Source organism: Cyclopterus lumpus, chromosome 5 (assembly GCF_009769545.1).
Source record: "Cyclopterus lumpus isolate fCycLum1 chromosome 5, fCycLum1.pri, whole genome shotgun sequence".
In the NCBI taxonomy this organism is placed as follows: domain Eukaryota; kingdom Metazoa; phylum Chordata; class Actinopteri; order Perciformes; family Cyclopteridae; genus Cyclopterus; species Cyclopterus lumpus.
Window position 1 is genome coordinate 22,649,102 of NC_046970.1, and position 13,817 is coordinate 22,662,918.

Below are 13,817 nucleotides of genomic sequence, written 5' to 3' on the forward strand. Positions count from 1 at the left end.
AAATTATTCTGCGGGCTTTCTGACATACCGTCATTCATGCTTCGTTCTGTAAGCCAATTTCGGTCCGGGCCCTATCTCTGGCGCAGGGTCCCCCCCCTCCGATGGCCGCGTTGCTTTAAGATAAATGAGTGACATTAATCTTTAACAGCTATCACCTCATTGCCCTGCAGAGCGAGACACTAATCCACTGAGCAAGCTCTGAGGCTTAAGTACATGTGGGTGTTTCCTCTTCCCCAACTGCGATCCTGGACGGTGCCTTTTCGTGTGTGAGTGTTTTCCCAGTCAGTCTGCTGAGTTAACGTTTGCCTTTGGTAACACTATCACGTGTTTTTTTTTTGATTTTATGCGACCCTAAGTAATACTGTAATACCGTCTTGATATACTGCTCCTCTTGCGTTCTTGCACTTCGTCAGAGGAGGAATGCGCCTGAAGACCAGAGATGTAATCCGAGGATATCAAATTAGCACTTTTGCGTTCGAACGTTCCCTTTTTCCAGTCGTCGTTGGATTCGCAACCTCCTCCCTGAGCAAAGATGGAGAAGGGAGAAGGACGGAGACATACTTTACCCCCCCCCCCCGCCCCCCCCAGCACCATGAGACAGAGGAAGGCACACAGACAGATGAATGTGGACGGCCGCCGTTGAGTCAGTTCCCGAGTGACACAGTGCCGCCTCTGTCCGGCCCGGTCCGGGGTTTTTGTCCTTGTGGGCTGATGCTGATGTTTCAGGATTGATTTGTCTGCATTCAGCAGTGAGGGCCCCCCCCCACCCCCCCAGCACAAACAATGAAACAGGCATGCGGCCCTAACACGCTGCCCTCTTGTTTCCAACTGCCCAGTGGCCCTGTGAGAACCAGCGGTCACATGACCTGGCGCAGTCATTGCACTTTGGGGTTGTACTCCCCCCCCCACACCCCTTTTGTGGTCCCCCTGAAATCCCTGCTCCCCTGGGCCCACAGTTCTCTCTCTCTCTCTCTCTCTCTCACACACACACACACACATGCTAAACCACTATCCACTAATGCCTTTCTGTTGTGCCAACACACACACACACGCATCATCTCAGCACACAAGCGCTCGCACTAAACCCACACTCATTCACGCACACACCTATGTGTGTGTACACACTCCACCCATAACTCCATGCACGGCCACCCACAGGCACAACAGGCACGACCGACAATAAAACACAACCTCGGGGGCTCGTGGATGCCTAAAAGAACACGACCCTTTGTCATCCACACTGGGACCTTTGAGGGGCGGTGGGGGGTCGAAACATGATTTTAGCCTTTAAACCTCCGTCCCGACACATTAAAGGCCTCACACAGACACACGCACATCAAGCCGTACTTCCCCTTCTTTTATCCCCGTCGTGTCTTTGTGTCTTCCGCGGGACAAGAAATCCTTAATAAGTCACGTAATCCAAAGACTGGCTCCTAAATCCGGATTCTTCCTGGAGAACAACACGTGTTCTGTTGGTTGTTATTATTATTTTTTATTTCCTTAAACCCTTCGACGGCCCGCCTTGTTGACAGCTGCTATTTTTAAGTGGTTCCTCATGCGGCATATCTTTGGAGAGCTAAGACCACCAACAAGCAAACGTATGAGTAAAACCTTAAGGCAGCCCGCCCCCCCCCCCCCCCCCCCCCCCCGAAGCCTCATTAGTAATCCACTGGTCTCGTTACATTGGAAAAGGTCCGGACGATCAATCCAGTAAAATATCAATAAATACGCACACGCTGCTGTCGCATTATTTCAAGTTAGTAGGCAGATTGCTTAATCTTCCACATATTCTAACTTCTCCAGTTCGCATGCAAACATTGTCGCTATCTTGGTATCAAAATGGCGGCTGCACTTAGACCTTTTGATTGACACCTCAGATGAGCCAATAGGAGCTTCTCGGTCCTGTTCACAGCCTCCAATATACTCGCAGATTGAAACACACATTGATACATGTGCATACTGGAGGGTTGAACAGAAAAAAACGTTAACAACTAAAATGCACATTCCTAGTTATGAATGTCAGTGGAAGAAGAATTATATATTTTAAATAAATCGCTTGTGTTGATAACTAATGCTTCGTGGAGCCAAATGTTGGATACACCCAAAACATACCCTTAAAAAACATGTGCCAAATATAAACGTTCTGTAACTTGGACTGGGTAAAGCTTCATGCTGTTTTCCAGCTAATAAATTCCAGTTTATCTGCATAAATAAATAAAAAGTCTTATTTCATTGTGTTCAAACTCGGCGATATCGTGAACGATATTTATGTCACGATAGGATCTTCTTTTTTTTTCAATGTGCAATTTTTACAATAAGCTGAGTATTGCAATCACTTTATACTGCGATTTACTTTTTTTTTTCATCTGCAAATTATGCAGTTTTCACTCAGCTGAATGAGTTTTAGTCGAGCAGACTAAAACTCCCGTGTCTGCTTTCACCAACTTCCTGCCAATTTTCCATTTCATTTTTCAAAAAACCCACAAAAAAAACAACCTTTAATTTGTATTTGCAATATAAATACGATACAATAAAAGATCTTGTATTGATTTCTCCCCCTTCCAGTAAACTTTAAGCACATTTTACTGGGAATGACAGGAGGTCCATAAAGAAAGTTAAAAATATTTACACGTCATATCTTACTTGTTGGGACGATGCGTGTTTAAAAAAATAAATATGAAGTGACCCTTTTGTTTAACAGGCATTTTTTGCAGTGCATGACTAGCCCCCCCTCCCTCCACTCTTGTTGCCGCTCGGCTGGAATTCCTCGCGGATCACTGCCCGCGCCCTCTTTATTCCCATTCTGTGCCTCCTCCGACACCTGGCCGTTGCCCCCCTCCGCCCTCCCCCTCGTCCTCTCTGCCCTCTCCCTGCTCTCCCCTCTAGCCCCTCATTAATCGGTCCTGATATTGATGGGAGCTGAACGCTTGGCAAATGACTGCCTGTGAAGCCACCTCGTACCCCCCCCCCCCCCCCCCGCTTCTCACCCCCGCACGCAAAAAAAAAAGAAGCCACATGCAGGCGTGATTAGCATGCGGGCCGCGCACCGCTCCTCTGAATCAATCCCTCTGTGCCTCAGCCGGCTCGGCCCTTCACTCCATCTCTCTCTCTCTCTCTCTCTATCTATCTGTTTATTTATCCGTCGTTCGGTTTGCGCTCGTTCTTTTTCTGGCCTCCGGGACAAGAAGCGTCTCACTTTTTTTTTTGTCCTGCCGCCTCCAGTGTTCCCTCTTCGCCACCTGTTGATGCCTTTCAGACCGAGAGGCTTTGTCAGCTCGCCCCTTTTATACAAAACAAGTTTTCGAGCTGAAAAGACACACATCCTGTCGCTCGGTCTGTCACACACAGGCGGCAATTAAGACTCGAGGTAATTGTCCTCCGGAGACACAAAAACATCCACCATGAGTCTTTTTTCAAGTTGGGAGTTTTGGCCCCCGAAAAATATTTGATGTTCCTCAATGAACTTTTTATGATAATCGCCATCGGCACATCGAGTTTCTCCACAAACGATCACGCCTGCTTTAAATCTCGTGTTTCGCGTGAGTTTCCCGGAGAGGTAAGTCTCCCGTCAATATTGTGTGTCACGCTCAACATCGTTTCTGCACCATCTTGTGATGCAATATTTGTGCGCACAGATATTGTGTAGCGTGTTGGGAGTGGCAGCCTCGCGAGTGGGCAAAGAATAACCTTTCGGCATATTTCAACCTAATGCCGTTGACTGCTTCTCATGCGGGACACTTTGCATTGTGGGATATTATTATTATTGTGTGTGTGTGTGTGTGGGGGGGGGGGGGTTGCTGTTGACTGCAATGCAACAAAGATGCCATTGTTTGGAGAGGAAATCAAACCACACTGCACCGAATACCTGGACAGTGAGGCAACATGTTTATCTCCCCGACTGATAACCAGCTTCCTTTACGACGCTATCTTGTCTTGTGGGGGGGGGATGACAGCATGTCATTGTTAATGACATGCTGTCCATCACAACTCAGCACCCTGCTGACCAGTTGCCGTAGCAACGAGCGTTCGCTGCGCTATGTTCAAAGTCTTATTTGCTCTGCCGAGTTCCGGACTTTGAGCCACACCAGGCAAATTACTCAAATACCCCCCCCCCCACACACACACACACACACACACACACACACACACACACACACACACACTATCTCCTGCTATTACTCTGCACCTTGCTCTGTTTGGATATCTTCCTCCTGGGCTCGGGCTCACCTGTCAGAGGTGCTGAAATATGTCTTTTGTTTAGTTATTTCTTTTCTCCCCCCCCACCAGCGTTGGAATGAAACCTGCAAAGCCCCCCCCCCCGCGCAGACGAGACGTTTGCTGTTCCTTTTTACAAGCGCTCACTCAAAGGCAATCAGTCTTTGATCCGTGCCACGAGTAAACAACGGCGATAGGAGCTAAACCCAAGGTTGAACAGGCGCTGAAAACACTTATGCGTTTTAGCCGCTCAGGAGATAAGGGAAACAAAGTGCTCTGTCAAGCTAAGTGGCTGTAATGGCCACAAAACAAACAGACGCAGGGGCTGGACGCTCCAGAGCAAAGAAGGACTTTGCATTCCACAGAGGACGACAAAAAAAACACCCCAAAAAAAAAAAGCATCTCTGGACTCAACTCCAGCCAGACACCGTTTGTTTACCTAGCGGTCGTAAAGATGCAAACTTTTATCAGAGTTTATGGGTTAAGAGTCGGTCCACACCTTCCTGTTCCGAGACACGCAACGCAGCACTAAGCGACTTGTTGCGTCTGCAGGAAACACTCGTTTTAGAAGTTGAGCATTTTCACTTTAGTCGGCCTGGCACATTCTTAGCTGTGTGAAAATACAAGGCCAAACAGGGTGAACAAAGCAGTGCTCAGCTCTTCTTTGTTCTTGTTCTTCTTCACCTCGAGAGAAGGTCCCTCAACAATACATTCTCACACCAAAGTACGGCCGCGACAAACACAACTAAGTGCTGCTGAGATGACTCGCTTCTGGAGGCCAAACTCCCCCATCCCCCAGCCCCCTTAAAAAAAGTAATTAAAAAACAAAATTTTCTGTGGCACATTTTCATAATCAAGCTCTCCAGCAATGGACACGCTCATGATTTGAATCGTGAATGCAAAAAAAGGGGAGAAGTAAAAAAGCCGAAGTGAGGCTATCGATGAAACTCTTTGGAGCTTCTTTTTTTTACACCGAAAAACAAAAAAACAAAATAAAAGTAGTGCCCATGTTTTAGGACTCACACACCTGCATCTCTCTATTGAACTCTATTGTTTTCCAGGAGCTGCCCCCAAGCCCAAAACACGTCAATACTCCCCCCCCCCCCCAGTAGGAAAATATATGGATTTGTGATTGCGCTGCACTTTCTCAAAGACACGGGGAACAGTTTTTGCCGCAGTGCCCCCATCTATAAAATGTTGATTGAGTCTGCTCGTAAAAGTGTTACGATTCAGTAAAAAAAAGGACGAAAGTTGACTATCATAATTTATAACGATTCATAAAAAATAATATAATAATATTTTTTTTTTTTTGTTTGAGCGCTCGGTAATTCAAGTCGTCTGGACGTTTAATGAAAATTGTGGATGACCTCATTCCGGTCCCCGAAGACTTTAAAGGGTTCTTTTGCTCCGCCCCCCCCCCCCTGGTTTGAGATGAACGGTGCTCTGTTGACGCCGCGAGGACGGACACGGGACTCAGAAACGAGTCTGCTGGGGTTAATCTCCCCCGCCCCCCCCCCCCACCACCACCACCACCACCCCCCTCGCATTCAACAGAATGAGTGGAAGCCGCTGTCTTCCAACTCATTCGCAGCTGACCACCATGAAACCATTAGCTCTCCGCTTGCGCTCCACCGGTATCCGATATCTCCCAGTTTCTGCAAGTCTTGACTGAAAACAGAAAAAAGGTCCTTAAGGTGCCTTAATGATCGCCCCGACACAATCTTCACTGTGCCGCGCAGAGGATGTTGATTGCCGGAGTGCCCGGGACTGTAAGTGATATTTGGGTTACGACCGAGGCCTGTTGTTGCTGCTCGTCTGTGGGATTGAAGGCGGTAATGGTCCCAGCAGTGCAGCAGGCAGGCATGTGTTCGAGGCACTGCCTTCCTCCGCCTCCCATTCCCTGCTTTATAGACCTCCAGGGGGTCATGACCCCTCCCCCATAACTCTTCTAAATCCACAGAGAGAGGCAGAGGAGCTAGCTCACGGGCCTGGAATCCACCAACGCTCCTCCGGGTGAAATGTGTGGTCAGGAGAGGCATGGCGGGGACGACAGACAGCGGTGGTGATGGTTAGACAGTCACGGCTGGTGGGAGGTACACTCGACCTCCTCCTCCTCGGGTCAGGGAGTACATGGTGGTGGTGGTGGTGGGGGGGTGGGGGTAAAAACGGGGTGTCTTGTCAGTGGAGTAAAGCAACGTTAAGGGGGATCGGCGGGGAGTAAAGCAATAGGAAGGAGAGAGCGGCTGTGGGGAGTGAAGAAGGAAAAAAAAAAGGAAAGGATGGAACAGAGGGAGATAAATTAGGAAAAGAAGACGCCAGACACGCTGTCCGTAGTGTGCTGCCGCTAACTGATGATAAATCATTACGCCTCTTCTTTTTAAATTTTTTTATACCATTTCTACATTGTAAAACACACAGAACCGTACCCATTAATACACATTATTACACCCCTGTGTCCAGCCTCCCTCTTTACATAAAAACACTGCGTCATTCGTGACGGCACGGTTTTTATTGCAAGTCGCTCAAGCTTACTGGCTAGTGGCGTCTGCACCTCTACCTCCTGGCCTTTTAAAAAAAAAGACGGGAAAAATGAGAAAATATGTTTGCTAAGTACGTCACGCCATTGATTTACTAGCGAGAGGTGGATGTGTGTGTGTGTCTGTGTGTGTCTGTGTGTGTGTGGGAGGATTTCAGACCCAGACAGAGAGAACAACTTTCTTGACAGATCGGCGGCGTCGAGCGGCAGGAGATCGTCTCCCCGAGTATGACCCCCGTGATGTGCGCTCTCGCACATCAATAACGCATGACGCAGAGGCAGGAAGCGTTGCACCTGGAAACGGAACAGACAGCCAGTCATTAGCGGCCGGGAAGGCGGCGCGGTGTGTCGGATTCATCCAAAGGCGTTGCCGATCAGACGTGTACGCCAGTTTGATTTGACAGAACGCGTTCTGACTGCGACGAAGCAAAGCCAGATCACATGTTGTGTGCGTGGATTGTACGCTTGACCACAGATGGGCTTTTATTTTCCATTTTCCATTGTGTTTGAAGCGAAAAGGAGAGGAAAGAGAGCAGGATGTAGCCTATTTGTGTGTTTATAATCTTTCGAGACGATGTCACGGCCGGATGAAATGCAACACGGCGTCACGCGAGTAAATGAACGTTTCATCCATCGGAGGGGGGGAAAAAAAAGCAACATCGTGTGTGCAGAACACGCTCACTTTACAGGTGATGCCACCGATGGTGTCATCGCGCGAGTGTCGTTGGCAACACGCAAACTCGTCTTTGTTCTTGTTACCAAAGAGAAACCGGGTGGATCGCCGAAGCTAATCAAGCGGCGGGTTCCCCTTCGAAGGACGCCGCTCCGCATCGCCGTGTCTTTGTAATCAAAACATAAGCCCGAGACAAACAGCAGTTTTGAAAGCAAGAAGCGAAGGAAAAAGCTCCCTCATTTATTTTTGATTTCCGTGAAAAAAACATTTACCGCTCCAGATGATTCTCATTTATCATTAAAACTAAAACAAACAAAAAAAGTCTAAGGACCTTCTTTCCCCGAGCACTTGACCCAGAAACTACACCGGAGGAAGAAAGAAAAAAATAGAAAAGAAAAGAAAGCAAAAGTGTTTTTTCGAGACAGATTTATATATACGATGAGATGGAAAACTAATTTGTCAAGCAGCATCCGGGGTGTTGGTAAATCTTTGAACAGTCTTGATGGGTCTCATATAGAGCCACTGAAAGTTGAGGGTTTAAATACGGCTAAATATGCAAGTCGGGTTCATGTAGAGCCACTGAATAGAAAATAGAAAAATAAATACAGCTGAATTCACAGGACCGGTTCCCGTCTCAGGTGCCTAAACGGCGTTTTTGAAATGTGCCCCTTTGGACGTCACCAACGCCACTGTGGTGGGTCATGTGGAACCATTTAGTTTGATTAAACTAAAAGGATCTGTTTATTTCATTACTTTTGGATACGATTTTAATGGTAAACGTTGGGGGTTAGCTCATTATTACCTGTATTATCGCTCAGAGTTGTTGAATTAGTAATGGGAAGAGAACATTTCAGTGTAATTAAGCCGACAGCTGCGGGGCTTCGCAGGGAATATTGTTTAGTTTCTCTTCACCTCCGCGTTCCTCCGTTCACGCCCCCCCCCCCCTCCGTGCAGCGTGTCGGGTTCACCGTTTTTGTCGGGACGTCGCGGGCTTCACAAATTTCTCTTTTGGAGCCCGGGGAGCGGCGGCGCTCGCGTGCGGGGGGGGGGTCAACAGTTCAACCTTATCACCAAGATGACACGAACCCAGAGCCTTCGGCGCAGGAATTTACAGCAGGATAAAAAAAAAAGAGGATGAAAGGCTCTTTAAAAAAAAAAAAAAGGTTGTAAAGTAGATTTGTTTGTTTGTCAGACCTGAACGACTCGACTTGGCACAAACAACATCAAGCAGAGGGGCGAATCCTTTTATCAGCCAAGGAGAGGCCGTCGCAAACGCTGACACACGAACGCACACAAACAAACCTCGACACTTCCTTCTCGAACTCGAATCCATCGGTCTCCTTTTTATTCGCCTCCAAAATGCCTTTTTCCTGCACCGTATATCTCCTCCTCAACTCACCCAGAGCTGCCAATCAAAACTGTTGGCATGGCGATAGCTGCTCCCCCGAATACCCTCAGTAGTCGTCTCGTGTAGGACAAAACCCGAAGGGATGGGTGGGGGGAATGGGTCCCTTTGCAACCACGGTTCCGGCTGAGCATATTTTCAAGTTGAGGGGGGGGGGGGGCGGGCATTGCAAGCGCATCCTGAGGGTGTGAGAGAGACACTAAGAAAATCATGAATACAGTAGAGAGAGAGAGCAAGAGAGAGACTCCTCACGTGAAGCCGGGGACCACACATCTGTGAAGTAAATGATCGCTTCATGTTCTCGCGTGAGCCGGCTGTGTAAATTATAATTTTTTTAAATTTTTTAATCATCCACTTTTAACTAATGGCTCGTAGGCGATGCGTGGGAGGGCCCGCCATGATTACTTCCATCGAGTGAATTAGTGGCGGTATCTGAAAAGCTGTCACTCTGATGAAAAGTGATTTGTGCGTCCGTCCCCCCCCCCCCACACACACACACACACACACACACACCTTGTCGAACTTGCGCTGAAGGTATTTCCACCGCACACTCGTGGAAGGACATCGCGGCGCTCGCTCCCGCAGCACTTAAAATGATTGGACGGATGTCATCTGTGCGGATTCTTTCATGTGCATGTTCTCTTCAGCTGCCGCTTATAAAAAAAATTTTTTTTTAAAACGAGGGACCCACTTTTACAGAATTTTCCACCGCAGAATTTTAAATATACTGATCTGTTAAACAGGTCCCGGTGGGTTGTCTGGGATTTTTTTTTTTTTTTCGGGGAGGGGGGAAATATGGAAAGTGTACTTATAAATCCTCCCAGGCTGTGTTATTAACCAGGTTTCTTTCGCACAGCTTATGATTGGCCAGGTGACCGTTCCCGCTTCGCACATTTATTGCGCGCATTGATGTCTCTCTCTCCGCCGTGAAATATGGTGTCACTCAAAGCTAACTACATTTTAATGGTGGAACTGCGCTAATGATACACCCACGGGTGCAGCTGATGGCAAAAACACACACGCGACGTGTGGAAAGAAGAAGAAAAAATAGCCATACTTTCGGAGGACCGGCATGACAATGGGGTGCTGTAGTCATAGGTGCGATAAGACAGTGACTGGTACTGAGAGAAAGAAAGTCTGGGCTGCAGATAAATAATTGTTCCCGCTGGCTTGTATTTTAGAGCATTTATTTAAAGAGAGACCAACAAAATAAATAAGTGAAACAGAAAAAGGTACATTGTGTGTCAGGAGAGAGAGAGAGAGAGAGAGAGAGAGAGAGAGAGAGAGAGAAACGAGCCACCCGTATGGACCGACCCTCCTCCTCACACAGGTGTCCTCCATCTGTCGTCGGGGCGCTCCGCCTAGAACACACAGACGTAGAACAGACGCACGCACGAGCAAAACAACGGAACCCAGAGGCCACATTCCAACCCCACACACACACACACACACACACACACACCCTCTCTCTCTCTCTCTCTACCCACATTCGCGTGGAGGGTCCGCCATAATAAGTGCCGTCCCAAACCAATTAACGGGGACTGGAAGTGTGTTATATATATATATATGGATGTGTTGCGCAGATGTTAACAACTTGAAGTAAATACGTTGTATTTAGGATCAAGCGCTCCTTGCCTATTGTAGAAAACGGTATCCCTGTTTTACGGGGCAGGGGGGGGGGGGGGGGCACTGTTGCAGCTCGTGAACAGAGTTAAATGGGAGCTTTTATCTTTATCAATGCGTAGGCAAACTTTCACAAGCATCACACTGGTTCCCTTGAAAGAAAGCCAATGGGATTTTTTTTTTTCCCATTGGCTTTTGGGATTTTTGCAGAAAATACAACACAACTTCAGCATACCGACACGTTTTGTTCAGAAAGATAACGCCACGACTCTGAGGCACGCGAACGCAATCGGGAGAAGTAAAAAAAAAAAAAGCCAACGTTAGGCTGTAAATGAACTACACCACAGCTGCGTAACCCATTAAGACTCTAACACCCTGCAGCACTCTGGAGTCATCCTGAGGTGCATGGGAGAGGGCCTCAGCCACAACATCGTCCTGCCCCTGTTTTAACCAATTTCTATGTCGTTGATTCCTATTATACATCCACTTCCACGTGTCTTGGTAAAGTTGGTGTTCCCATCTGATGCGAATTGTACCCGAATACGCATGAACCGCACTGAAGACCACATTTTGGAGTGAGACCAGGGTGAGACGAACTGTGCCAGTTATGACTGTTTAGACTCATCTGAAATGAACTGGACTTTGGGGTGTTAAGGGCACTCGGATCCGGGGGGCCCCGGGGGTCCCTGAGTTGCTTTTTTCCATTTGTTTTGGGCTGGTGCCTCCTTGGCCTTGCTGACAAGTTAAGTTACCCTGACTGATAACACAGCTCGGCTGTGTAGGGATTACTGTCGTATATCCTGCTCGAGGCCCCTGGGAACGCCGCGCTGTATCATTCTGTCAACAGTTAGCGCTCTGAGAGGGTTCGACTTTACTTAGTTTGTGTGCGTGGAACCATATTTCACACGGCACCGTCCTCTGCCAAAATCAACTACCCAACTTCCTACCTCATCTTTCCCTGCCGTGGAAAACACCCCCTGCTCCGCAGCCCTGATGAGGTGCAAGGGGGTGTAGACTTGTGGGCTCTTCCTCATCGCTCCCCTGAAGCACCCGCAGACCACCGCCCGAACTCCGGAACCTGCCTCATCAGGACTCGACAAATTCCCCCCCCCCCACACACACACACACACACACCACATAAATCTCCATGACAGAGGGCTGTCCGGTCGCCAATGGCACACCGGGTTGCGCCCCCTGGACACCCTGCGCCTCCCGATTCTTCTTGAAAGCGGAGAGAAAAGAAAAGCCATAGCTTCTTGGGTTTGGGGCCGGTGCCACATGGTCCACAAAGCCCCCGTTTCATTGTGAAAGCGGGATTAAGGATTCATTTAACACACAGGGGGGGGGAGGGTATGCCGTTACGTGACAGTGGTGGGAGCTCTGCTATACCTTAATGGGCCCGGCTTGCGCTGACAGATGAGTTGAGCTGAGTTTCTCTCCGGACCAGGGCCTCCATCCACTTCTTCCCTCGAAAGGAAACGGATTGTTATTCTTTCCAACCGGCCATACAGTAGCCCCCGTCCATCATTGAAGCTATGAATCATGTCTCTGGACTTGCCCCGGTTCCCTCAGGGGTATATCATTGCCTCGCCCCTTAATCCGGGCAGATTTCCGTGCCGGGTCCACTATATAGGGGTTCTGTTTTTAGTACAAAGAACAGCTTGCTCGCGTTACTCACGCAGACCACAATCTTCCCACATTTGCCTGTCAAGTACTATAGTTTCAGGTGTTTAGTGAAAGGCAAGTAAATGCACATGCGCCCTTCAGCAGCGGTTAAGCTGAACTTTACCCAGCGTGGGTTTTATGGGGAGAACGTTTAGCTGCTTTTTAGCCCCGCTAGCTGACATTATCACTACCGTGCAAAGCACCATATGTGGTTTATGTTGCTGTCGATTTTGAATGTTGAGGGATTTGTTACATACAGAGCGGGAGGCTACGGTTCCGCCGGCGAGAAAGATTAAAAAGAAGTCATGCCTGCAAGCTGCTTCACGCTGTTTTGGAGGTCAAGTGCTTCTTCAAAAACACCCTCATTAAACTGCTCGTCCTGAACACCGGGCTACTTGGTAAATTCTCGTTTTTGTTTCCGGGGTTTGAACCGCCACGTCGAGGTAATTTACCTCAGCGGTGACGCAATACGTCGCAAAGCAATTTGTTGGATTGGATTCTTCACGCTGAGAGAAAGAGAGTCGAGGATAAATACAGTATCTCATTTCGGCCGTTTAACGGTATGATCGGTCGACATAAAAGTAGGTACCGGATATGCACTTAGATAGAAAGAGTTTGCATGTCTTGTTGAATTCAACTGTCTGGGGGGGAAAAAAGGTTGTCCACATTGGAAGGTGTAGAGGTGAGGGAAATCGTCTCATCTTATACATACTTTAAATCTATTCACTCTAACTAATTGGCCATCCATCTGGCACGACCTGATTTCCAGGTCGGTCGCCACCGCGAACCAAACCGACCAAGCAAGTTGTTGAAGGAAAAAATAAACGCAAGACAGCGCCTTGTGCAAGGGGGAAAGTGAACGTATGAACGCGTTAGCACATCACGGCGAATCATCAGCGCACACGGCAGCTTAAGTAGAGACGCTCTCCCTCCTTTTGTTGCTCTCATTTGTTCATTCAGCAACACATCAGCTCGAAGGTCAACTTGAAGCCTTTTGTCCGTCCGCGTAAAGAAATGTTTATTTTTGAGACGTCTTTCCACGCGAACAAGCTCTTCTTTTGTCCCCCCCCCCCCCCCCCCACATCAGTGAAAACGTTGCTGCTTTCTTTAGAAAGCCGAGATGCAGCACTGACCCCTCTTTAGAGGAGTGTTGTTGTAGTACCGCGGCGCCCCTCCTCCCCCCCCCCACCACTCACTTCAGACGGCCTCTCACTGGAGAGCTCTCCCTCTCAGATCCGCACTAAACTCTCCTCTCCTTAGTCTCAGGAAGTGTTGGAGGAAGCACTCACTGGTTAGTAGGCTTTTCTTAGTCTCCTATAGGTCTCATCGCATATTCATAGCCCCCTCCACAGTCGAGGGGATCCAGTTAAGAAAGAAAGAGACACACAGGCTTTAATTATTCACTGTAATGTTGTCAGAAAAAAATACATATGAAGGTTTGCACTGTGTGTGTGTGTAGACGGGGAAGTATCGCTGCCGCCTTTCGAACCGAATAACACACGAATAATGCAAACACACACACACACACACACACGCGTGCGTGTGCAAACACTTCATAATCGGCGTGAGCAAACTGCAAGATGTTTTTTTTCAGAGTCATCGGTTTTTAGTTGGAAATGCTACAAAAACACTGGATTGTCTTTGCAAAAGAAGAAACTAATCACCAGTAACAAGGTTCTCTTTTGTGGAGCACAGCTCAT